Raw genomic sequence first — 25,536 nt, 5'->3', positions numbered from 1 at the left:
GGGCTGCGTTGTGACTTATATAGGCGGAGACCCCGCCCCCATATGATGTCACAGTCCTTGGGCATGCTGGGACTGTGACGTTTTAGGGGGCTCGCTCGTCCCCACCCCCTTTCCTGACCGGCCAGGCTGCGTGCTCGGATCGGGGTCTGGTATGGATTTTAGGGGGACTCCACGCCGTTTTTTCGGCGTAGCGGGGTTCCCCTTTATAATCCATACCAGACCTAAGGGCCTGGTATGCCCCGCGCTCGCCGCAATAGGAAGATTTGTTTTTCCTATTGCAGCGAGCGCGAGATGCAATACCATCCCCTCGTGTCGTATTTGGTCTGTCGGACCAGCCTACACACGAGCGGGCTTTCCGTCGGACCAGCACACACACGAGCGGACTTTCCGCCCGAAACTGAGTCCGACGGAAAGATTTCAAACATGTTTAAAATCTAGGTCCGGCGGGCTTTGGGGAAGAAGTCCGCCGGAAAAGTCCGCCGCCGCCCACACACGGGCGGATTGTCCGGCACACTCTGGTCCGCCGGACCAAGTATGCCGGAAAGTCCGCTCGTGTGTACGCGGCATTAGGTGAAAGTGCCTAAACATATGAAAATAATGAAAGAATTTTTGGAAAAACAAGTCACCATATACAAAAATATTTTACGCCAGGCATTCCGGCCTGCAGAATAAACTTACGTTCATATACCCGAATAAGCACATATAATGTATTCCTATGCCCAGAGCAGCCTGGCTCCAAATCCCACAAGGAGTCAGAATGGATGGTCTAAAAAGGGGGGGGGGGGGGATTGGCCAACACCCCCCACTAGATCTGAGAAGTTAAAAAAAAAATGCATTTTGTTTATTCAGGTAATGTGTGGTAACCAAGCACAGCAGGACTATGTAATTTATCTCACTAGATCAGTGGAAATTAGAGGGGAAAAAAGATAACACAGAGGGAGCATGCCTCTGCCTTCTCATGAGGTACGTCTCCCATATAACTGTACAAAGTCCTCCTCCTGGGGATAAAAGTAGATAGATAGATAGATAGATAGATAGATAGATAGATAGATAGATAGATAGATAGATAGATAGATAGATAGATAGATAGATAGATAAAGATACATCCAACTCCAACCAACTCCAGTGTCTGCAATTATTGAAGGGCTCCACAATCACTATGCAACACTGAAGCTAGTTTGTACAGACTCATATTTTAGTCTCCTTCTGTATCAGCATTTGGGTGAGGCCCTTCTGTCTTATGAATCCAGATTACTTGTATCAGCTTTGTTTTTTTGATCCTGTGTGTCTGCATTGGCTTTAAAATCTGATCATGTCTAAATGTGTATCTTTTTGCTTTTGGTTCCGTTCCTGTTTGTCTGCAGTGTATTGGAACTCTATCTTTTCCTTTATGTGGTTGCCCCGATAAACAAACTGGGATTTGTCCTGCTGTGATGCATGTTCCACCTGTACTTTCCATGGTTCTGGTGAAAGCCAGATACTTCATGTCCCTGCACCTCACAATGAGGTGGCAACACAGTTTTGCCTTTGTCCCTGTACCTGCTCTTCTAATGAGCTTAGATGTATATTCCTGTTTATACTGGATTCCATGGATACTTGTGTCACCCAGGACCTTTATCCAAGAAGCCCCTAATCCCAACACACAGTCAGTGGCCCTCTGCTATCCTTGATAATAACTTACTTTAACAGTAGCAGCTGGTGTTACTTTTTTTTGGGGGGGGGGGGCGCAAACAACCACCCCCCAGACCCCCCTGCCCGCTCACTGTCTTACACCATCTACGTGGCTGGTGGCGGGTATCAGGCAGCGGGCATCATCAGCGGGATTGGGCATTGGCAACGGGATCGGGCGGAAGCAGCGGGATCAGGCATCGGCAGTGGGCATCGGCATCTCCACCATTCCTCCATCTCGGCGGCCGTCTCCTCCCCTCCTCCTAGGCATCCAAAATGATTGCCTGCCTTTAAAGCCAATCGGGTGATGAGTCTCAAGACCCACTTTATGATTGGTCGGGAGGAGGATCAGTGTTTCAATAGCGAATTTTCATTCGCTATTGTAACACACCTGGGTGGGCTTCGGGTGCAGTGCTTGCGCCCCGAGCCCACCCTATTTTGAAGCCTATTAGAGCTTCTGGCTCTAATCAGGTTCTTCAAAAAAACACCCACCCCCATTGGAATCCATGCATCCGGCATCCTAAAAGGGATGCATAGATAGGAGGGAGGGCACCCATGCACCCTTAATGGATGGCCCGCCCCGTTACCTGTCTTCCTCTAAAAAAGATGCAGAAGTCATGCATGAGTAATTAGGTGTCTCATCTTCTATCCAATGAGCAGTTTGCAAAATTGGCATGAGATTGATGGGCATGGGAAGCTAGACTTGCACTGGACATTTCTTATTATGAATGGGAGTTCAATGTGGTGCCTTAGAGAGGAATTTCGTTTAGTCAGCGCATACAGTGGATTTGTACACAAACCAATGTACTGCAGCCTATGGCAGCAACTTTTAGGGAAAAGGGAGTAGTGTTTGTTCTAAACTATGATGAATGAGATAAAAAAGGCTGCTGACTTCTGAAAATGCTAGCTGTCTGGACCAAAACATGTATTAAGAACAGGGTTATGGGAATACCACAAGATAGAAATGTTTGCACCATAGGTTGCACATGGATCTATAAAATTTCCTTGTAGCCCGTAACAAGTTTAGAGTCATGCAGAGCAGACGACAGCCCCAAAACTCCCACAAAATGTATGACCACACCATTATGGATACTATACCATGTTTAAAGTTGGCAAAAGACACAAACTAAACTCATCTCTGCACTTTACAAGGCACTGCTGACCCCAAATGCCACTAAACTGGCATACCAAGTCAAAACTAAGTGGGAACACAACTTGGGAGACATTGAAGACCTGGAATGAGAGTAAATGCTTGATAATTACAAGCAGGTGTCACCCAAATTATTGGACCGATTGACTAAACTATATATATTACACAAGACATACCTAACCCCTGTCCAGATATCTCGATATAAGTCTACACATAGTCCAACATGTCCCCGATGCGAGGCACACATAGGCATCTTTTACCACCTCATACAGACTTGTCCTATTGTACAAACCTACTGAAATCTAATTGTTTGTTTCCTGCATGATCACATGGGATCCCCCTTTCTCTAGACCCAAAAGCATATCTACTAAGGCTCCCCCCAGACCCTGATAAATTTCAAACCTGGTTTCTACATGAAACATTGTTTACAGCCTGCAAGCTGATTGCGAAACACTGGATGCAGACTACCCCCCTTACACTTGAGTCCTGGATACGAGAGGTGAACCTTACCTTTCCCTATAAGAAGCTAATTTACAAGCATAGAGGGTGTTCCACTAAATATAATAAAATATGGGGCAGGTGGCTAGCAATACAAGATACATGTATCTAATTGACTTATCATTGTATGTCATGGGGTGACGATATTGGTTTTGTAAGACTTGATAGTATACGTGCTATCAAGACATAGCTATAAAAGATAATTGCCTACCGTATTTATATCCTGTATCACTTCCTGTTCTCCTTTCCTATTTATAATACTCTGTAAAATTGTTTTTATGTTTAATTGGCTACTGTGACACTGTAATACAAATTTGTTTATTACCTGTGTACATCGCAACAAACTAAGCCTGTTTCAATAAAGTTGTTTATTTTATACTATTCTATGCTTCTTTGTGTCTGGTTTTGGACACAAGTGGTTTTCTGCAGACAGAAACATTAGAACAATGGGAACCAAGGCGTCATCAGCCTGGGGCCACAGGGGGCCCTGACCCCCCCAACATCATACTGAGCCCCCCATGTGCCCGCCCCCCGACTGGCCTACCAGGATATTTCCCGGTAGGCTGCCTGCCCTGGGGCCGCTTTGGATCTATGCCGTGCGTGGCTGCAGCTCAGCGCTCCCCTCCCCTCCCACCTTCTCGCGCACAGCAGGAGACTGCTGTGTCACGGAGCTGTGAAATGTTCTGCCGGGCTATGACAAAAGTCCCGCCCTCCTCCTAGACCAGCTGGTGTGATAGACGCAGTGTTCTGTCTATCACACGAGCTGGTCTAGGAGGAGGGCAGGACTTTTGTCATAGCGCAGCAGAACATGATTTTGTGTATTTGTTGTGGAAATGGACAACGTTGTGTAAAAAAAAAAAAAAAAAAAAAAAAAATACGTTTTCATTTTCTTTACACATTTTCCAAAAACTTGTAGAAAAAAATCAAATGTTCAAAAGACTCATTATGCTTCGTAGATTATACATTGGGTTGTTTTCTTTCCAAAATGGGGTGATTTTTGTGGTGTTTCCATTGCCCTGGTGCTCCAGGGCCTTCAAAAGTGTAAGAGGTAGTCAAGAAATTATATGTGTAATTTATGCTCCAAGAACGCCTGATGGCGCTCCCTGCATGTTGGGCCTCTGTATGTGGCCAGGATGTGTAAAAGTCTCACACATGTGGTATCGCCATACTCAGGAGTAGTGGAATGTGTTTTGGGGTGTAATTTGTGCTATGCATATGCTGTGTGTGAGAAATAACCTGCTAATAAAAATTTTGTGGAAAAAAAAAAAAAGTAAAAAAACTCTTGATTTTTTAAAGAATTGTGGGAAAAAATTACAACTTCAAAAAACTCACCATGCCTCTTACTAAATACTTTGGAATGTCTACTTTCCAAAAAGGGGTCATTTGGGGGGTATTTGTACTTTGCTGGGTTGTTAGGGTCTCAATAAATGAGATAGGCCGTCAGTGCATCAGGTGTGATCAATTTTCAGATATTGGCACCATAGCTTGTGGACTCTATAACTTTCACAAAGACCAAATAATGTACACCGATTTGGGTTATTTTTACCAAAGATATGTAGAAGTATAAATTTTGGCCAAAATTACTAATTTTCTAAATTTTATAACAGAAAAATGCATTTTTTACAGAATTTTCTGTCTTTTTTATAGCGCAAAAAATAAAAAACCCAGCGGTGATTAAATACCACCAAAAGAAAGCTCTATTTGTGTGAAAAAGGGACAAAAATTTCATATGGGTACAGTGTAGCATGACTGAGTAATTGTCATTCAAAATGTGAGAACACCGAAAGCTGAAAATTGGTCTGGTTAGGAAGGGGGTTTAAGTGCCCAGTGGGTAAGTGGTAAACTCGATTTATGAAATCTGAACTGCGCACATCTGCAGTGTTTTCTTTATCTTTCTTCAAAGCACTATGTCCTGTAGCTGTCTCCTGCTTTGTTCTTCTGTTATCAGCCCGATACCGTTTGACAAGCTCTCCGAGATGGGAGCCTGAAGTATGAGTCGGGGGAGGTTGCTATAAATAGATTAGCACACAGCTAAACTATTCACAGGCAACCTCTGCATGTGTGGGGAGGGGGTGTGTGCCTTTCCTCCAATCAGCTGTCTCACAGTGTATAGCAATAATCCACTCCTACAGATGAATCAGGAAGAGAAAATTCTAGCAGGATGCACACTTTCTAAATAGTATATAAAGCTAAAGACAGCAGATATATATGTAAATCTTATGTAGGGAGATTTGTTTCATCTTTGTGTATCATCTGAGACTGTTCACTTCACTGGGTATATGTAAGGGTTTACATCCACTTTAAGGACCAAGCCTATTTCTGACACTTGTTGTTAAGAATCTGTATTTTTTTCTAGAAAATTACTTAGAACCCCCAAACATTATATAATTATATATATATATATATATATATATATATATATATATATATATATATACACCGTATTTGCGCAGCGGCCTTACAAACACAATTTTTTTGGAAAAAATACATACACTTTTTCAAATAAAAAATAAGAAAACAGTAAAGTTAGCCCATTTTTTTCTATAATGTGTAATATAATGTTATGCCGAGTAAATTGATACCTAACATGTCATGCTTTAAAATTGTGCACGCTTGTGGAATGGTGACAAACATTGGTACTTAAAAATCTCAATAGGCAACGTTTTAAAAAGGTCTACAGGTTACCAGTTTAGAGTTACAGAGGAGGTCTTAGGCTAGAATTATTGCTCTCGTTCTAATGATTGTGGCGATACCTCACATGTGCGGCTTTTAACACCGTTTACATATGTGGGCGCAACTTGCGTATGCGTTCACTTTTTATTTTTTATTATTTTTTATCACTTTAATTCCTATTACAAGGAATGTAAACATCCCTTGTAATAGAAAAAAGCAAGACAGGGCCTCTTTAATGTGAGACCTGGGGTCAAAAAGACCTCAGATCTCACATTTACACTTAAAAACAATAAAATAATTTTAAAAAAAGGTCTTTTTTTTCCCAAGAATTATTTTTTTACCTTTAAGGCCGGAGGGCGGAAGTGACGTTTGAGGTCGCTCCAATCCTCCAAGGGCATAGTCGAGTGGGGGCCATCTTGCCTTAACTCAACTTCCTGCACATCAGGCAATCGGATTGGATAATTTCCGCCACTATCGACTGCTCCGGTAAGCAACAGAAACGACCGGGAAGCAGCAGGAGGAGGGGTTACCTCTCCCGCCGCCCATAAAAGTGATCCTGTGACAAATCCGCCCCTGAGACCACATTTACATTGAAGTGCATCGTCCACCGTTTAAAAATACACCAGAGTTATGGCAGCTATCTGCTGCCATAACCCTGTTTTTTTACATCAAAGTAGCGATGTATATCCACGGTGGTCTGTAAGTGGTTAAAGTGGTTGTAAACCCACAAAAAACCTGCAAGACAAAGGGATAATGAGTTAGTATGCATAGCATACTAGCTCATTATGAAATACTCACCTTAGATCGAAGCCCCTGTAGCTGTCCCTGTACACCGCTCCGGCTGGCGACATCGCTCCCGGAGTTACTTCCGGTATAGCGGGCTCTGGCGCTGTGATTGGCTGGAGCCGTGATTACATCACTCACGCGGATACATGCGGGAGCCGCCGGTAACGGCACACTAGCTGAAGCAACGGCAAAAACGTGCCATTGCTTCAGTGCGCATGTGCCGATGACATTGGCACATGCTGATACAGGGGATATCTCCTAAACCGTGCAGGTTTAGGAGATAGCCGGGGTAGGTTACAGGTAAGTCTTTATAGGCTTACCTGTAGTAAAAAGTGGTCTGTAAGGGTTTACAACCACTTTAAGGGATATTGTTGATAAATATTTCTGTTCCATTTGAAGGAGCCTCCCCAACACATTCTGCAGGAGGGCCACCATATTCCCTCTGACCATTAACCTGTACAAGATTAATATTCCCTCTTTCCATCCACTCCAGCAGAGAAGCTTTAATGTCCATATTCAGAGAAGTAATCCAAAGCACGCTCTCATGCCGCGTACACACGATCAGAAATGCCGCCAGCAAAACTCCGATGAGAGCTTTTTGTCAGAAAATGCGACTGTGTGTATGCTCCATCGGTTTTTTGCTGGCGGAATTCCAGCCAGCAAAAGATTGAGAGCATGTTCTATATTTTTCGGTCGGGGAAAGTTCCTATCCGAATGCATCTGTATGCAATTCGGACACGCTACAAATCATGCATGTTCAGAATCAAGTACGAGACGGAAGCGCTCGTTCTGGTAAAACGAGCGTTCGCAATGGACATAGCACATTCATCACACTGTCAATTTTTGGATCTTTTAATGCAGCGCATTCTTTTGTTCTTTATAATGCTAGAAGAATGAATTTGTTTTGCTGCTGATATTCACACAGAGTTCTCACAAACTTATTTCTTTATAATTTCTCATGATCTCCTGAATAATCTTTTTTGTTTTGTTTTTAAAGCCAGATCTCCATAATAATGTTTAGAATTATTTTTTATAGTCATTTATTTATTTATTTTAATCAAGATCTCCTGTTTTTTTTATTTTTTTTTTAAATTAATTTCTAGTGATCTCCATATTTTTTTTTTTATGTGTCAAGTTTCCACAACAACATTATTATCTTGTATTTTTAAAGCTCAAGGAGGTTGGTTTTTGTCCCTTGTTAATTTGACATTGTATTTTTGAAATGTACCTGCCTACTCACAAACAAACTGTCCTTTTTGAAGAACAACACATAGGCAAGTATTTTCATATTAAAAAAATCTACATTTATTCTGGCTCATAACAAAATAAAGAGGAAGGCAACGCTGGAGAAACTGCTTGATTTTGCAAAGTCTTTGTACCCCAGGGCACACATCAACTCTTTGTAACTAAAAATTGGTAGCCTGAGAAGTCCATATAATAGGGAGCACAATCTGGTCCAGGACTCCTAGAGATCACGAACAGCAGCAGATTACATATCTGTCCCCAGGCTGTGGTACTACCACAGCCTGCGTCTTCTGTCAGACCAGACTGAACCCAGGCCATCACTTTCTTGTCTTCCCTGCAGCCTTCCCTCCACGCTTCCCTGCAGCCTTCCTTTGAGGCTGTGGCTCTGGAGGTGGACTTGTGGCAGGAGGGGGAGGAGGAGGATGGACGAGCGAACATAAGTGCATGTTCTCTCTAATTTGGCCCCTCAACCCCTTCTAAAGGGACTTAAAAATAAGATTCTCACACATGAAGCGTTGGCCCTCCTCCATTTGCTGCAATTTTGCAGCTACATAGCAGCCATAGGTGTTTTCAGGGCCTCATTAGCGTCCTTAACGAGGCCCAGTGCTGCCTCCTCCACGTTACTCCCCTTCCTGGCCCTTTTTGTTGTAAGGTGGAGGGGAGGCACCTGGGATTGGGTGAGGCTACTTGGCCTGGCCACCTCCTGGCTGACACTTACCCCCGCCTCCTCCTGGCTGACACTTACCCCCGCCTCCTCCTGGCTGACACTTACCCTCGCCTCCTCCTGGTTGACACATTCCAGAGCCTCGTCCTGGCTGAGGTCTTCCTGTGTATGAAAAATGGACATAGTTGTAGTTTTTTGGTTCATCACACATAATTTTCAGCTTATGACTGTTGCAAATTGAATGTTAATAAATAGAAAAGACTATCATTCTGAGCCCAGCATTTTTCATTCTTGTCCCAATCATTTTTGGCCCCTACTGTCTATTGATATGTCAAACGCTTTTTGTTCAATCATTCATTTGTTTGCAATAATAACATCTAGTTAACACCAATAATTTTCGGACAATAAATATGTTCAAAAATACTATACCTGGCTCCAGCTGGGCTCCTCAACTTCTTCCAGGATGGAAGGGCCAGGTTGGTTCTCAGAAGCCTCAGCTGGGGTTGAGGGAAGGGTGGATGGAAGTGTAGAAAGTGATTCCCTGGCTTCAATCTGGTCTTCCAGAAACCGCATCCTGTTGTAGTACCACAGACTGGGTACATACATATCCTTTGCTGCTGCCCCTGATCTCATGGAAGCCTGGACCTTATTAAGCTCCTTCCTATACGTGCTTCTCAAGCTACCAATTTTCTTATCCACAAACTCAATGTCTGCTTCGGGGGCCTGCGTCTTCACAAATTGCAGCAGTTTCTCCAGCGATGGTTTATTTTGATATAAGGGGTTTTTAACCTCTCACAAATTTCTCATATCCCTGTATCTGTCTATGAACTGGCCTATGAATTCAGGGTCTTTGAATTGTTTCATATTTGCTGCAAGACAAAACACAAGATAAAAACACTAATATCAGACTAAACTCTCCTAATCTTATCCCAATATAGGTCTCAATCTCGAATCAGTATAGGCCACTGATGTCCCAAGTTAAAATGTTACCTTCATTATAATGTTCGGCGCTTCCTCCACTCACAGATCGTACGTACGACACACGTGTGTTAGTTTTATATACACTGCGCATGCGTGAAACTCTGCCTGCGTTTCCCGCCCCGGATGTTCTTTTTTAGAATATTTCTTCTCTTTCGTCGCAGTGGGAGAGGAACATGGCGGAGACACAGCGGGTGCGTGATAATAGCAGTAATGAGGAGGAGGAATACCCGGAGCCCGAAACGTCCCGATCCCACAGGAGATTTAAGGCCTCAAATATGGCCTTTGTAGAGATGGTGGACATCTTGAAGACAGCCGACTATGACTGGAAGTATGGACCGTACCTAAACCCAAATGTGAGAAAGGCCAAGATCATGACTAAAGTTGTGAAGAGTCTGCACAGGAATTTTGGGGTACGACGATCCAAGGAGCAATTGAGGAAACGCTGGTCAGACCTGAAATTGGAGGGAACAGGATCAGTACAGAAGGATCAAGAAAGTGCTTCTAAAAAGTAAGTAGTTGTTAATAATAATAATAATAAATTATTAGTAGTATTAGTATTATTAGTAGTATTAGTATTATTATGCTGCTCCATGTGCTTTTCTTTACTGTCATACAGTTTAAAATGGCTACTTTCACGTTCATGGGCACAGTAATCGGTCATAGGAAACATTGTTCGTTTGCCAACTAAATACGATGTTTTGGGCAGATACAGGGTTAACTACATTTGGTCATGCTAATTTGTATTAAAAGAAAAGATGTTTAGGACATTGTTGCCTAGATGTGTTTGAAATTAGAAAGATTTGCAAACTTGATTCAGTGTAATGTAAGGAGAGGACACTCAACAGCTGTTTACACATCTGGACTCATGCCGCGTACACACGGGTAGACTTTTCGACTGGACTGGTCTGACGGATTTTCCGACGGATGTTCGGACTTTTGAACGAACGAACTTGCCTACACATGATCACACCAAAGTCCGACGGATTCGTACGTGATGACGTACGACCGGACTAAAATAAGGAAGTTGATAGCCGGTAGCCAATAGCTGTCCTAGCATGGGTTTTCGCCCATCAGACTAGCATACAGACGAGTGGATTTTTCCACCGGACTCGAGTCCATCGGACAAATTTGAAACATGTTCTAAATCTAAAGTCTGTCAGATTTTTGACCGAAAAAGTCCGCTGCAGGTCCGATGGAGCCCAGACATGGTCGGATTGTCCGCCGTATTCGGTCTGTTGGACCAGTCCGGTTGAAAAGTCCGCCCGTGTGTACACGGCATCAGAAGCACTAGTGTGGGACACAAGAACAAACTTTTTAGGGTGTCCCACACAGGTTCTCCAGTGGATACTTGGGGTGTCACCATGGGTGAAACTTGTCCAAAAAAGGTAAGTATTCTAGCTTTGGTAAGTGAAAAAATCATGTCTTCAGCTTGGAACTCTGCCAAGACAAACAATTGTACCCCACTTCTAGGGATGAGCCGAACACCCCCCGGTTCGGTTTGCACCAGAACTTGCGAACAGACCAGAACTTCGCACGAACGTTAGAACCCCATTGAAGTCTATGGGACTCGAACGTTCGAAGTCAAAAGTGCTCATTTTAAAGGCTGATTTGCATGGTATTGTCCTAAAAAGGGTTTGGGGACCCGGGTCCTGCCCCAGGGCACATGTATCAATGCAAAAAAAGTTTTAAAAACGGCAGTTTTTTCGGGAGCAGTGATTTTAATAATGCTTAAAGTCAAACAATAAAAGTGTAATATTCCTTTAAATTTCATACCTGGGGGGTGTCTATAGTATGCCTGTAAAGGGGCGCATGTTTCCCGTGTTTAGAACAGTCTGACAGCAAAATGAAATTTCAAAGGAAAAAAAGTCATTTAAAACTACTCACGGCTATTAATGAATTGCCGGTCCGACAATACACATTAAAGTTCATTGATAAAAACTGCATGGGAATTCCCCACAGGGGAACCTCGAACCAAAATTAAAAAAAAAAAAAAAAAAAAGACGTAGGGGTCCCCCTCAAAATTCATACCAGACCCTCCAGGTCTAGTATGGATTTTAAGGGGAACCCCAAGCCAAAATTAAAAAAAAAAAATTGGCTTGGGTTCCCCCAAATATCCATACCAGACCCTAATCCGAGCACGCAACCTGGCAGGCCGCAGGAAAAGAGGGGGGGATGAGAGAGCGCCTCCCCTCCTGAACCGTACCAGGCCACATGCCCTCAACATTGGGAGCGTGCTTTGGGGTAGCCCACCAAAGCACCTTGTCCCCATCTTGATGAGGACAAGGGCCTCATCCCCACAACCCTTGGCCGGTGGTTGTGGGGGTCTGCGGGCAGGGGGGCTTATCGGAATCTGGAAGCCCCCTTTAACAAGGGGACCCCCAGATCCCGAGTTTGCCAAACAACATCTAAAAAAGCCTTCACAGTTCTGGAACAACATCCTATGGACGGATGAGACCAAGATCAACTTGTACCAGAGTGATGGGAAGAGAAGAGTATGGAGAAGGAAAGGAACTGCTCATGATCCAAAGCATACCACCTCATCAGTGAAACATGGTGGTGGTAGTGTCGTGGCGTCGGCATGTATGGCTGCCAATGGAACTGGTTCTCTTGTATTTATTGATGATGTGACTGCTGACAAAAGCAGCAGGATGAATTCTGAAGTGTTTTGGGCAATATTATCTGCTCATATTCAGCAAAATGCTTCAGAGCTCATTGGACTGCGCTTCACAGTGCAGATAGACAGTGACCCGAAGCATACTGCCAAAGCAACCAAAGAGTTTTTTAAGGGAAAGAAGTGGAATGTTATGCAATGGCCAAGTCAATCACCTGACCCGAATCCGATTGAGCAGGCATTTCACTTGCTGAAGACAAAACTGAAAGGAAAATGCCCCAAGAACAAGCAGGAACTGAAGACAGTTGCAGTAGAGGCCTGGCATCACCAGGGATGAAACCCAATGTCTTGTGATGTCTATGCGTTCCAGACTTCAGGCTGTAATTGACTGCAAAGGATTTGCAACCAAGTGTTAAAAAGTGAAAGTTTGATGGATGATTGTTAATCTGTCCCATTACTTTTGGTCCCTTAAAAAGTGGGAGGCACATATACAAACTGTTGTAATTCCTACACCATTCACCTGATTTGGATGTAAATACTCTCAAATTAAAGCTGAAAGTCTGCAGTTAAAGCACATCTTGTTCGTTTCATTTCAAATCCATTGTGATGGTGGTGTATAGAGCCAAAAATATTAGAATTGTGTTGATGTCCCAATATTTATGGACCTGACTGTACATGTCCCCTGGGGCAGGACCCAGGTCCCCAAACACTTTTTATGACAATACCATGCATATAAGCCTTTAAAATTAGCACTTTTGATTTCTCCCATAGACTTTTAAAGGGTGTTCCGCGGCTTTCGAATTTGCCACGAACACCCCAAATTGTTCGCTGTTCGGCGAACTGGCGAACAGCCGATGTTTGAGTCGAACATGAGTTCGACTCGAACTCAAAGCTCATCCCTACCCACTTCCAAACAATGTTTCAGATTCCTATTTCTGGTCTCAAATATTTGTGTGCTAAGTCCCGTATTTATCGACGTATAACACGCGCCGGCATATAACACGCACCCCAAGTTTAGGAGGGAATTTTAAGGAAAAAAATGTTTTAAGGAAAAAAACTTTTAAAAACATTTAAATGCCTATCAATGCAGCCTTGCACAGCGTCCATCTGCATGCTTGTCCAGTGTCATTTGCAGCCTTGCAGTTATTTGCAGTCTTGGTATCATTTGCAGCCTTATCAGTGTCCATTTGCAGCCTTGCAGCTTTGTCAGTGCCCATCCGCCCAGTCCCTGTGTCCATCATAGGGCGGGACTGGGCGTGACTGTGAGCAGAACTAGCTGAACCTAGCCGAGTACACTCGGCTATCTGTATATGGGCGGCGCTCAATCCGCTCACAGTCACGCCAATCCCGGGAGGGACTACGAGTGGAGACGAAAGTGGCCGAGAGCCAATGCAAGTCACAGCTATGTATTTCGGCGCTGGCTGCGCCATTTTCAAACTTGGCTATCTGTGTATCGGCGGCCGGCGATTGCTCCGCTCACGGTCAGCGGGGGATCGGCGTATAACACGCACCCGCGATTTTCCCCTGATTTTAAGGGGAAAAAAGTGCGTGTTATACGCCGATAAATACGGTATATCTTTTGTTACATTCTCATAGGGGAGAAAAGACTCCGGATGTCTGAGGACACCAGGAAATTCCCCATGATGGAAGATTGCACATGTTGACATTAGGCATGGGATCAGAATGGAAATCCCCAGTTTGACACCAATTTGTGTGCATCTTCAAATTTGGCTTTTACAGGGGGACATCACCCCATCTGATGAAGGCAATATCAACACATTTTTGACACTATAATGTCTGATATTGCCTTCAGTTTTTCAGTGTTGAACTTTGTAAGTTCCTGAGTTGTGTATGTTATGTTTTGAAACATGCCTGTTTATGTACTAAAAAAATATTTAAGGTAAAACTTAAAAAAAAAGTTAAAAAAAAAAAAAAAATTACAACGCACATGTGAATGTGCACGGAGTAAAAGGTTTTATACTGAACAATTTGTGGCTTCTTCTTTCAATGCTCAATACCATTTTTTGTATTAAGTTGGTGTTTACAGTGACAATGGGTGTTATTTAATAATGGAAAAACCACTTGGCACTAGAAGTTCACTAGAACCTAGAAGACAGCTAAAAGAAACACAAGCAGTAAATCAAAATCAAGATTTGATCAGATCAAATTTTTTTTATATCTAAAATAATTACAAATTTGCTGGCATAGCAACGGTCCTCCTACCCATAAAATAATGTACATATTTTTGATGCACTTCACGGGCGCTTTGGGGGGGCAAACCAGGACGGCAAGTTTCTAGGGCCATCAGTGGATCTTCTGGAAGTCCGGCCTCAGGCCCAACTGAGGCAACATAATTCGGAGCATTTCTCTTCAAAAAGTTGTGAAGTATGCAGCATGCTGGAACTATGTGATTAAGTTTGTACTCCGCCATATTTATTGCTGTAAGAAATAGGCGGAACCGGCTGGCCATTATCCCAAAGGCATTCTCTACGACTCTTCTGGCTCTGGCCAGCCGGTAATTAAAAACCCTCTTTTCTGGGGTGAGGATCCTCTGGGGGAATGGCCTCATCAAGTGATCACCCAGACCACATGCTTCATCAGCGATAAAAACAAATGGGAGTCCTTCCACGTTCTTTCGCAGGTGGCAATTCTAAGCCACCACTCTCTGGAGACGTCGGTAGAACTCAGTCTGGGCAAAGACTCCGACATCCGACCATTCTTCCCCATGGTAACATAGAGAAACTCGTATGTCACCGACACCACCGCCATCAACACAATACTATAAAACCCCTTATAGTTAAAATAGTATGACCCCGAGTGGGGTGATGGGAGGATGTGGACGTGCTTCCCATCGATTGCCCCTCCGCAGTTGGGAAATTCCCAACGATGAGCAAATTGGGAAGCCACAGTCTGCCATTCCTGTGGCATTGAAGGAAACTGTGGAGTCAAAAAAGAAAAAAAAAAAATAGTACACTGCTTGCATACAACATTGCAAGCAGACTAGACACAAACATTTTTTTCCAACATCAGTATAACATTTATTTTAAGGAGTATTTAAAGACAAAAATATAAGGTCCACTTATCAGATTATCTGATAAGTGGACCACTTATAAGGTCCACTTATCACCCCATCTCATGGCCCATTGGAAACATTGTAGGAGGGGGGGTTATAAATGAGTTTTGGACCCCCCAAAAAAAGCCTCTGGCACTCTGCCTAAATTTAAGGACAACAATAACATTTGGACACATTTTAGGGGGTGTTTAGGGTAAAGCACTACAATGGAGCTGACAAAATACATCGGTAAGTGACTAGGCTAGGTGTATATGGGCCCAGGATAGCCTGCTGGGGAGGTTAGTGAAGGCAAATATGCATGAAGGACAAAAAAGGAGCATTAAAAGCTTACAGCCTGCATGAGGACAAAGGGGACATTCACAGCATATTACAATCATGGTAATTAGGGAATGATGAAAGAAATACAATACATTAGCATACATTAAATACATAGAATGTGATATTAAAGGAGAAAACTTACCCTAATATAGTCCTTCTGCAGGACCTGTATGATGGCAGAACAGGTCTCTGGGATAATGATCCCCAGAGCCTGGGGGGAGATGCCTGTAGAGAACTTGAGGTCCTGTAGACTTCTCCCCTGTGCCAAGTACCGCAACGTGGTGACTAGCCTCTGCTCCGGAGTGATGGCTTGCCGCATGCAGGTGTCCTGCTTCGTAATATAAGGGGACAGCAAAGCCAACAGACAGTGAAAAAGGGGGTCTCTCATCTGGAGAAAATTCCTAAAATCATCAGGGTTATTCTCCTGGATTTCACGCAGCAAAGGCATATGAGAGAATTGGTAACGCTGGAGCAACCAATTCTTGGTCCACGAACTCCTCCCCCCCTGTTCATGGACTGGGCTTGGGTCAAAGCAAGAACCCCTACACCAAGCCCCCGCACAGCACGAACTCTATGACGAGCATGTACCCGGAACATGGCTTCAAAATGGTCGGCTGGTCAGAACGAACTAACACTGAACTGAAGAACAGAAAGGCCTGTGAAGAGCGAGCTGAAAATCAGAAATGAGCTGACAAGAATGCACTGAAAAACAGATATGAACTGACTACACGCACTGAAAACCAGATACAAACCCACAAGCACAAACTGAAGAGCAGTAACGGACTGAAAAGCACAAAAGCTGAAAAGCGCGAATCGTCTCTCACCAAACTTCTACTAACACGAGATTAGCAGAAGGAGCCCAAAGGGTGGCGCACTGGGTATTGAACTTCCGTTTTCTAGTCCCGCGTACGTCACCTTGTTCTTGATGGTCGGAATTTGGTGTGACTGTGTGTATGCAAGGCAAGCTTGAGCAGAATTCCGTTGGAAAAACCATCCAAGTTTTTTCGGACGGAAATTCCGATCGTGTGTATGCGCCATTAGTGTCCATTACGTTGTTGTCCAACATTATGGAATGATCTTCTCTCTCCATGGGCCATAATCAGTGGGTAGGAGGCTTGCCCCTAGTCCTCTCCCAAAGCCCCTGTACCGGTTGGGTCTGTCATACCTGCTTGTTTGGCTGGCCCACTAATTTTCCCAGAAGTGTGCAATGACATGGAAGTCAGATTTTATGCATCCTCTGTAACAAAAATGTAATTTTTGATGAGCTAATGCCAAAAAGGCAGAGGGGTGCGCACAGGGTGTGCCAGATGTGCCTGGGCACACCCTAATCACCTTGTTCACATTAGCATTATCACTCTGTGTGCAGGCTGGGAGATGGGAAAGATCTCCCTCTTATTGGCTCTGCCATAAGAGAAGAGCTTACGCACTTCTTTCACTATATCGGCAGGGAAATCAATGTGCTGGGGTCATATACATTTAGACACACGTGTGTGTTTAAACTTTGGGGTGCACACCCTAATGCAATAAGCTGCACACACCTATGCAAAGAGGTAATAATTTCTAAAGGGAAGCAGACCCTGCAGATTTCCACATTAGAACTCTGCAAGAAGCTGGTTATTAATGAAAAAGTCACTCCCATTCAGAATCAGTATCCAAAGACATAGTAGAAGAAACAGATATTTCTTCAGAGCAGAAACAGGTAGAATTCTGCAACAAAGTTTGTTAAAATCCTTGCAATGCACATTGATCACCCAGAGGGATTTTTTTATGGACAAAAGTGGAGTTATTCTTTTAAATGATTTAAAACCACTCTGTAATAAAAAAAGTTCTCCACACAGACATACCTACAAAAACATACCTTATCTGCTGCCTGTGCCACCAGAATGCCACTTTGTTTAAAAGAAATCATACTTTTAAACCAAACCTGTTATACAAAAAGTTTCCCAAAGTTTTGTTTTCGGGGAACGTTTCATGTGGCAGAGTCACTTTAAACACAACAATACAGGAAATATTCCAAATAAGCGCTTGAAAAATTAATTTTAACTTGAGTCTCCCTGGGATTCCAAGAATGTTGTGGTCCTAATCAAGTGTCCTCGCGCTTTTCCTGCTGCCAAAAAAATTATACTTGTTGGTGGGGAAATTCATGTGCCTTGTTGAAACCACACACACATTAAACTTTCTTACAGGGAGTAAGATTTCAGCTCTAAAATTTGCCAGAAATCAATAATTGATTTCTATTCTTTAGAATCTTACGTTCAGCCTGTGCTGTGTTCGTTTACATTGTGTATAATATAAAAATGTAAGCAGATGTCACTGAGTCAGATGGAAAACCATTATTAGATAATTAGGATAAAATATGATTGCAAAAATAGTCTGAGTGATTTCTGTGTAGAGCCTGTTATTGATGTAATAAAACCAATGCACAGTATTTGTTAAATACATCCATCTGTGTTTACCCGATGTATGCTTCTCCTATGAAGAGCTTTGGAATCATTCATATTATTCAAAGACCACCTACACACAAAGGGAACTGGAACATACCAGAAATGCATAGTAATATGGTTTGTAAAATGCATTTTCAGCCTTATTCAAAGTATAAATGAAATGTAGCTTTTTGTAGTACAATTACTATATAAAAATAATGTATCCTTACAAATTAAACTCGTTAAGCTGCTTATTTTACCTGCTGGGGGAATTAAATTTAGTAAATCTTAAAGTGGAGTTCCGCCTTGGAATTTTTTTTTTTAAGTCAGCAGCTACAAATACTATAGTTGCTGACTGTTAATATATGGACACTTGCCTGTTCAGGGAGCTCGCGATGTCGGCACCCAAAGCCGATCTTTGGAATCGACTCCCGGGTGCTGCCACCGCTATTCCTGATAAGGGATCTATTCCTGATGCGCGTTCTGAATGGTCCCTGCTGTCTTCTGGGACCTGTGTGTCTCCCAGAAGTCAGTGGGGGGGGGAAGGAGGAGGGGCCAGACATAGCGTAGTTCGCCGCACAATGTGTGGGCGCTCTTTCGCTGGAATTTGGAGCAAATACCTGGATTTGACAGTTATCTGCACCCCCCTCCCTCCTGAAAGGTGCCAAATATGACACCAGAGGGGGGGAGGAATCAGTGGAAGTTCCATTTCTGGGTGGAACTCCGCTTTAAAGTAGTTGGTCAATCTATATATACTTATTTCTTGGTAGGCAAATAAAAGGAACCAATCCACATAATTATGTTAGGGTTTGCCTGTGTGGATGGTGGTTGTTCTAAGGGACAGTATCTATATCAGAACTGTTTAAACTAACTGATACATTTTAAGACATGCTTCAAATTTCTATTTTATTTTTTTATCAGTCTTCTTTCTAACCTTTCTAATCCTTTAATAAGAAGAGCCAGTACATGTTCCCAGGTCTTTCGGTAACAGTTTATTAACAAAATGACAAAACTGCTAACGCTTTTCAACAGGTGAGAACTTAGTCATAGCTATGACTAATGCCACGTACACACGATCGGACTTCTCGTCGGAAAAAGATATGACGACTTTTCCGACTGGGCTCCGCTCAAGTTTGCCTTGCATACACACGGTCACACAAAAGTTTGCTGAACTTTCGACCGTCAAGAACGCGGTGACGTATAACACTACGACGAGCCGAGAAAATTAAGTTCAATGCTTCCGAGCATGCGTAGGAATTTTGCACGTCGGAATTGCCACAGACGATCGCATTTTCGAATAGGAACTTTTCCCAACCGTAGAATTGAAAGCATGCTCCCAATCTTTTGCTGGCTGGAATTCCGCCAGCAAAAGACCGATGGAGCATACAGACGGTCGCATTTTCCGACGAAAAACTCTCATCAGTATTTTGCGGGCTGAAATTCCAATCGTGTGTATGAGGCATATCGCTACATATGGCGAAACGTGTTATTAGTTTTGTCATTGACAGATTTTAGATGATTGTAAATAAACTGTCATTGAAGGACCAGGAACCGATTGGTAGGTTTTTGCATTGTTTTCTTGCTGACGGATTGCAGGTGTCTGAACTGTGCACCTTTGTACCATGTTGATTATATTGGGTGGAGAAGTTGAGTGCTCTCATGTCTTATGTTTCTTCCTCATCCTTTCTATTGAAGGCTTTACCTCTCTTTTTAAAATTTAGAGGGTTAATATATTTTTTAAATATTTTATTCTTTCTAAATTTATAGAAGTATGTACATGTGCAGTTAAAAGATTTTATTGCTCTTCATACCTTATTGACTAATAATGTGTGTTAAATACACTTGTTCCTTGTTCATTCTTTAAGGAAAGCGGACTGGGGAATAAACATTGTGAGAGAACATCCTGGAAATTCAGTCAAGAAATCCTAACTGGGAGAACTAGCAGAAGTCTTAAGCCCCATACATCAGAATTTCTGCTGATTTTTTGTCTTCGGATTTACCAAAACCATGTAGTGCAAGGGCCTGCCTGATTGCATACACATTGAAATTCCTAAGGTTTGACCTCATATTATATGGTTTTGGTAAATCTGAAGGAAAAACTCAGCAGAAAATCTGATAGTGTGTATGGGGCTTTAGGAGACAGTAGTAGTAAGGAAATGTAAGAGGTTGTATTTCTTGATTTGCATGTGTATGTTTAGGAAAACCTTGTACCAAGCTATGGACATTCAAATATTTACAGTATACAGTGCCTTTAAAAAGTATTCATACCCCTTGAAATTGTGTCATGTTACAACCAAAAACCTTAATTTATTTTATTGGGATTTTATGTGATAGACCAACACAAAGTGGCACATAATTGTGAAGTGTAAGGAAAATGATAAATGGTTTTTAAAATTGTTTACAAATAAATATCTGAAAAGTGTGGGGTACATTTGTATTCAGTCCCCTGAGTCAATACTTTGTAGAAACCACCTTTCACTGCAATTACAGCTGCAAGTCTTTTTGGGTATGTCTCTACCAGCTTTGCACATCTAGAAAATGAAATATTTGCCCATTCTTCTTTGCAAAATAGCTCAAGCTCTTTCAGATTGGATGGAGAGCATCTGTGAACAGCATTTTTTAAGTCTTGCCACAGATTCTCAATTAGATTTAGGCCTGGACTTTGATTGGGTCATTCTAACACATGAATATGCTTTCATGTAAACCATTCTAGCTCTGGCTGTTTGTTTAGGGTCATTGTCCTGCTGGAAGATGAGCCGCCGCACCAGTCTCAAGTCTTTGGCAAACTCTAATGCCGCTTACACACGACCAGATTTTCCGTCAGAATAAACTCTGACGGTTTTTCCGACGGAGTTCCGCTGAAACAGACTTGCCTACACACGATCACATCAAAGTCCGATCGTTTAGAATGCGATGACGTATGACGGGACTAGAAAAAGGAAGTTCAATAGCCAGTAGCCAATAGCTGCCCTTGCGTCGTTTTTGGTCCGTCGGAATAGCATACAGACGAACGGTTTTCCCAATAGGAATTGATTCAGTCGGAAAGATTTAAAACATGTTCTATTTCTAGGTCAGTCAGAATTTTCGAAAGGGAAAGTCCGATGAAGCCCACAAACGATCGGAATATCCGATGGAATTATTCCGTCTGACCTTTTCTGCCGGAAAGTCCGGTCGTGTGTACGCGGCATAACAGGTTTCCTTCTAAGATTGCCCTGTATTTGGCTCCATCCATCTTCCCATCAACTCTGACCAGCTTCCCTGTCCCTGCTAAAGAAAAGCATCTCCACAGCATGATGCTGCCACCACCATGGTGTGTTTAGGGTGATGTGCAGTGTTAGCATTTTGCTTTTAGGCCAAAAAGTTTAATTTTGGTCTCATCTGACCACAGCACCCTCTTCCATATGTTTTCTGTGTCCCCCACATGGCTTCTCACAAACTGAAAATGGGACTTCTTATGGCTTTCTTTTCAACAATAGCTTTCTTCTTGCCACTCTTCCCTAAATGCCAGATTTGTGGAGTGCTCAACTAATAGTTGTCCTGTGGACAGATTTTCCCACCTGAGCTGTGGATCTCTGCAGCTCCTCCAGAGTTACCATGGGCCTCTTGGCTGCTTCTCTGATTTAATGCTCTCCTTGCCTGGCCTGTCAGTTTAGGTGGATATCCATGTCTTGGTAGGTTTGCATATGTGCCACACTCTTTCCATTTTCAGATGATGGATTGAACAGTGCTTTGTGAGATTCTGTTCAAAGCTTGGGATATTTTTTATAACCTAACCCTACTTTAAACTTCTCCACAACTTTATCCCTGGTGTGTTCCTTGGCCTTCATGATGCTGTTTGTTCACAAAGGTTCTCTAACAAACCTATGAGGGCTTCACAGAACAGCTGTATTTATACTTAGATTAACCACCAAAGGACCGGAAGGATTTCCCCGCTTAAAGACCAGGCAATTTTTTGCGATATGGCACTGCATTTAACAGAAAATTTGCGCAGTCATGCGACGTTGTACAGAAACAAAATTTATGTCTTTTTTTTTCCACAAATAGAGCTTTCTTTTGGTGGTATTTCATCACCTCTGCCATTTTTATTGTTTGCGCTATACACAAAAAAAGCGACAATTTTGAAAAAAGAAAAAACAATATTTTTTTACTTTTAGCTATAATAAATATCCCCCCCAAAAAAAACTAATTTCTTTATCAGTTTAGGCCAATATGTAATCTTCTACATATTTTTGGTGAAAAAAATCACAATAAGCATATATTGATTGGTTTGCGCAAAAGTTATAGCGTCTACAAAATAGGGGATAGATTTATGGCATTTTTATTATTATTTTTTTTTTTTTACTAGTAATGGAGGTGATCAGCGATTTTTAGCGGGATTGCGACATTGCGGCCAACAGATCGGACACTTTTGACACTTTTTTGGAACCATTGACATTTATACATCGATCAGACCTAAAAATAGCCACATTACTGTATAAATGTCACTGGCAGCGAAGGGGTTAACACTTGGGGGCGATCAAGGGGTTAAGTGTTCCCTAGGGAGGTGTTTCTAACTGTGGGGGAGTGGACTGACTGGGAGTAGAGAGAGATCGCTGTTCCTGGTCACTGATCATCTGTCTGTTTACATTGACAGATGCTCGTTCTGGCTCTCTGAGGAGTGACTGCGGATCACCGGCAAACATCGCGGCCGCCGGCCCCACGCATCGGCTCCAGCGGTGCGCCACGGGCACGTGCCCCCTAGAGCTCTTAAAGCGTCCGACGTACACCTACAGCGATTTGTGCAGCCGTGCCAACCTGCAGCAGTATAATTATGGCGGCTGAAGGCAATTGGTTCCACTAGATTTTAGTAAGGTGTATCAGAGTAAAGGGGGCTGAATACAAATGTATGGCACACTTTTCAGATATTTATTTATAAAAAAAAATTTGAGAACCGTAAGTGACATCAGAGATTGCTCCAGTCCTCCAAGGGCATAGAGCCGAGTGGGGGCTATCTTGCCCTCATTCAACTTCCTGCCTAGCCATGGGCTGCATCGGATTGTTTACGAGTTTAACAACGGCTCTGGTAAACCTGGAAACAACTTGGAGGCGGCGGGAGGGGGGGCACCTTTCTCGCAACCTCTAAAATTGATCCCACAGTGACTCTGCCACTAGGATCACTTTTATCTGATGCCAAATCGCCCACAAAAAATAAAATGATACCAGGGTTATATCAGCTAGCTGCTGCCATAACAACGGTATTTAACGTCAAAATAATGATGTATATATACTGTGGGCGGCCGGCAAAATGTCTTTTTTCACAAAGACTGCTGTCTCAGTTGTTATGATGGCAATTTGCATATACTCCAGAATGTTATGAAGAGTAATCAGATGAATAGCAATTATTGCAAAGTCCCTCTTTGCCATGAAAATGAACTTAATCCCATAAAAAATATTTCCACTGCATTTGTAAAGAAGGCTTTAGGGCGTCCAAGAAAGTCCAGCAAGTGCCAGGACCGTCTCCTACAGTTGATTTAGCTGCAGGATCAGTGCTCTGCCTACCAGGCTTCTATTCGGTTTACTTACGTTTATGTGCTTGAGATAACATGTTGAGTTTTCTTGATGTAAACTAAGTTAGTTATATGCAGAGCGCAGGCGCCACCTACTGTTCCCTTTCTGATATAGCTTTGCTATTTGTAGAAGTTACATATTGTATTCTCTTAGAATGTGCCAATAAAGTTGTTAGGAACCAGTGCATTCTGGGAGAATTCTCTAGAGGAAGTGACTCAGCTTCCATTTTAAGAGCCTACAGCAAGATGGTAAGGCATGTTTTTCTTAAATCTCTCGCCATCACCCCTAAGTGAGCTTAAAAAGTGAGTTCTTGTTATCTCATTGCTATCTTGTTATCTTTTTAGATTGTAAGCGCTATTGAGCAGGGCCCTCTGATTCCTCTTGTATCAAATTGTAATGTAACTGTAATGTCTGCCCTCATGTTGTAAAGCGCTGCGCAAACTGTTGGCGCTATATAAAACCTGTATAATAATAATAATCTCATTCTGTGTTATAGTGCATTGTTTCTATACTACATGCAAATTTGCACTGATTGATGTTTATTTTATCAATTTGTAGTTTCACCTGGCTTGTTCCAATAAATCTAAGATCAAAGAAATATGGTATCCGGAGTTTATGGAGGAGAAAATGTTTAGCTCTCTAGAGTCTCTCCCCCTAGAGACAGAACAGTGACATTTTTGCTGGCCTCTGAGGTGAGCCTCTGAGGTGAAAAAAAGCTGACTTTGGAAGACTGTACAGCCCGGGGCTACGCAGTGTCCATACAGTCAGATGCCTTAGATGAAACAGGCCTTCAGCAGGTGAAGAAAGCAGCCAGGCTACTTAGAGACGTGTTCTGTCATGCAGCATCCCCGCACTCGACACTACAGCGATCTCTACAAAGCAGGACAGCTTCTCCACTGCAGCCATGTCTCACAGTCAAGCACCTTCTTGCAAGATACGCTCATACAAGTCATCTGTTTCAAATGCAGCAGCAATCGCCCATTCGAAAGCTGAAGCAGCGAGGGCCAGGGCCGCATTCGCAGACCAAGAGTTGCAGATGAAAATAGAAAAGGCTCACCTTGATGCAGAAAAGGTGAGGCAAGAGCAGGAGAGAGTACACATGGAGCAAGAGAGAGAGCAGGATAGAGTATGCATGGAGCAAGAGAGAGAGCAGGATAGAGTACGCATGGAGCAAAGGAGAGAACGACAAAAAGTACACCTGGAGGCTGAATCAACTAAGCAAGAGGCATCTCTGAAAATGCAGCAGGCTATCCTAGAAGCTAACATGGAGAGGCTGGCAGTGGACGGAGACACTGCTGCCGCCATTACAGAACCAAAAGTATTAGAAGCAGCTGCCTGCTGAGTCAAGAGTAGGTAGCGGCATACTAGGTCCAGGGGAGGACCACCAAGATTCCATGCAGCGCACTTCAGATTATGTCTACCAGCACTCTAACCCAAGCAGTACTCCACAGCAAGAAATTAAATCTGATGTCAGTGAGTCACATCAAGCAAAGCAGCAGGAGGCCGACCTTGAACCCCAGTGCTACAAGCAAGAAAAATCTGACCGAGATCCAGATTATCCAGCTCCATCCAAAACTTCTATACTCAGCCTTCACACAAGCATCGAACACCTGCTTTCACTCCAAGGGAGTATGAAACAAGCTGGCACAAGCCACCAACCTTATGCAAGTATGACCCCAGCCCGCCTAAAGAAGAGACTTGTATCAGGTATGCCTATACACCACGATACTACAGCAGCCTACCCCAATGCTAATCAGGCTACTGTATACCTTGCCAAGTTCCTTGCAAAACATGAGTTAGTTACCCAAGGACTTTCAGTGATCGCCCCCAGCATTACAGAGCATGGCAATCTTCTTTCCAGCGTGCCATCAGAGTGCCATCAAAGGTCTAGATCTATCC

This window comes from Aquarana catesbeiana, linkage group LG05, assembly GCF_042186555.1.
Source record: "Aquarana catesbeiana isolate 2022-GZ linkage group LG05, ASM4218655v1, whole genome shotgun sequence".
NCBI lineage: Eukaryota > Metazoa > Chordata > Amphibia > Anura > Ranidae > Aquarana > Aquarana catesbeiana.
The sequence above is the reverse complement of the archived record's forward strand: the minus strand, read 5'-3'. Positions refer to the sequence as shown.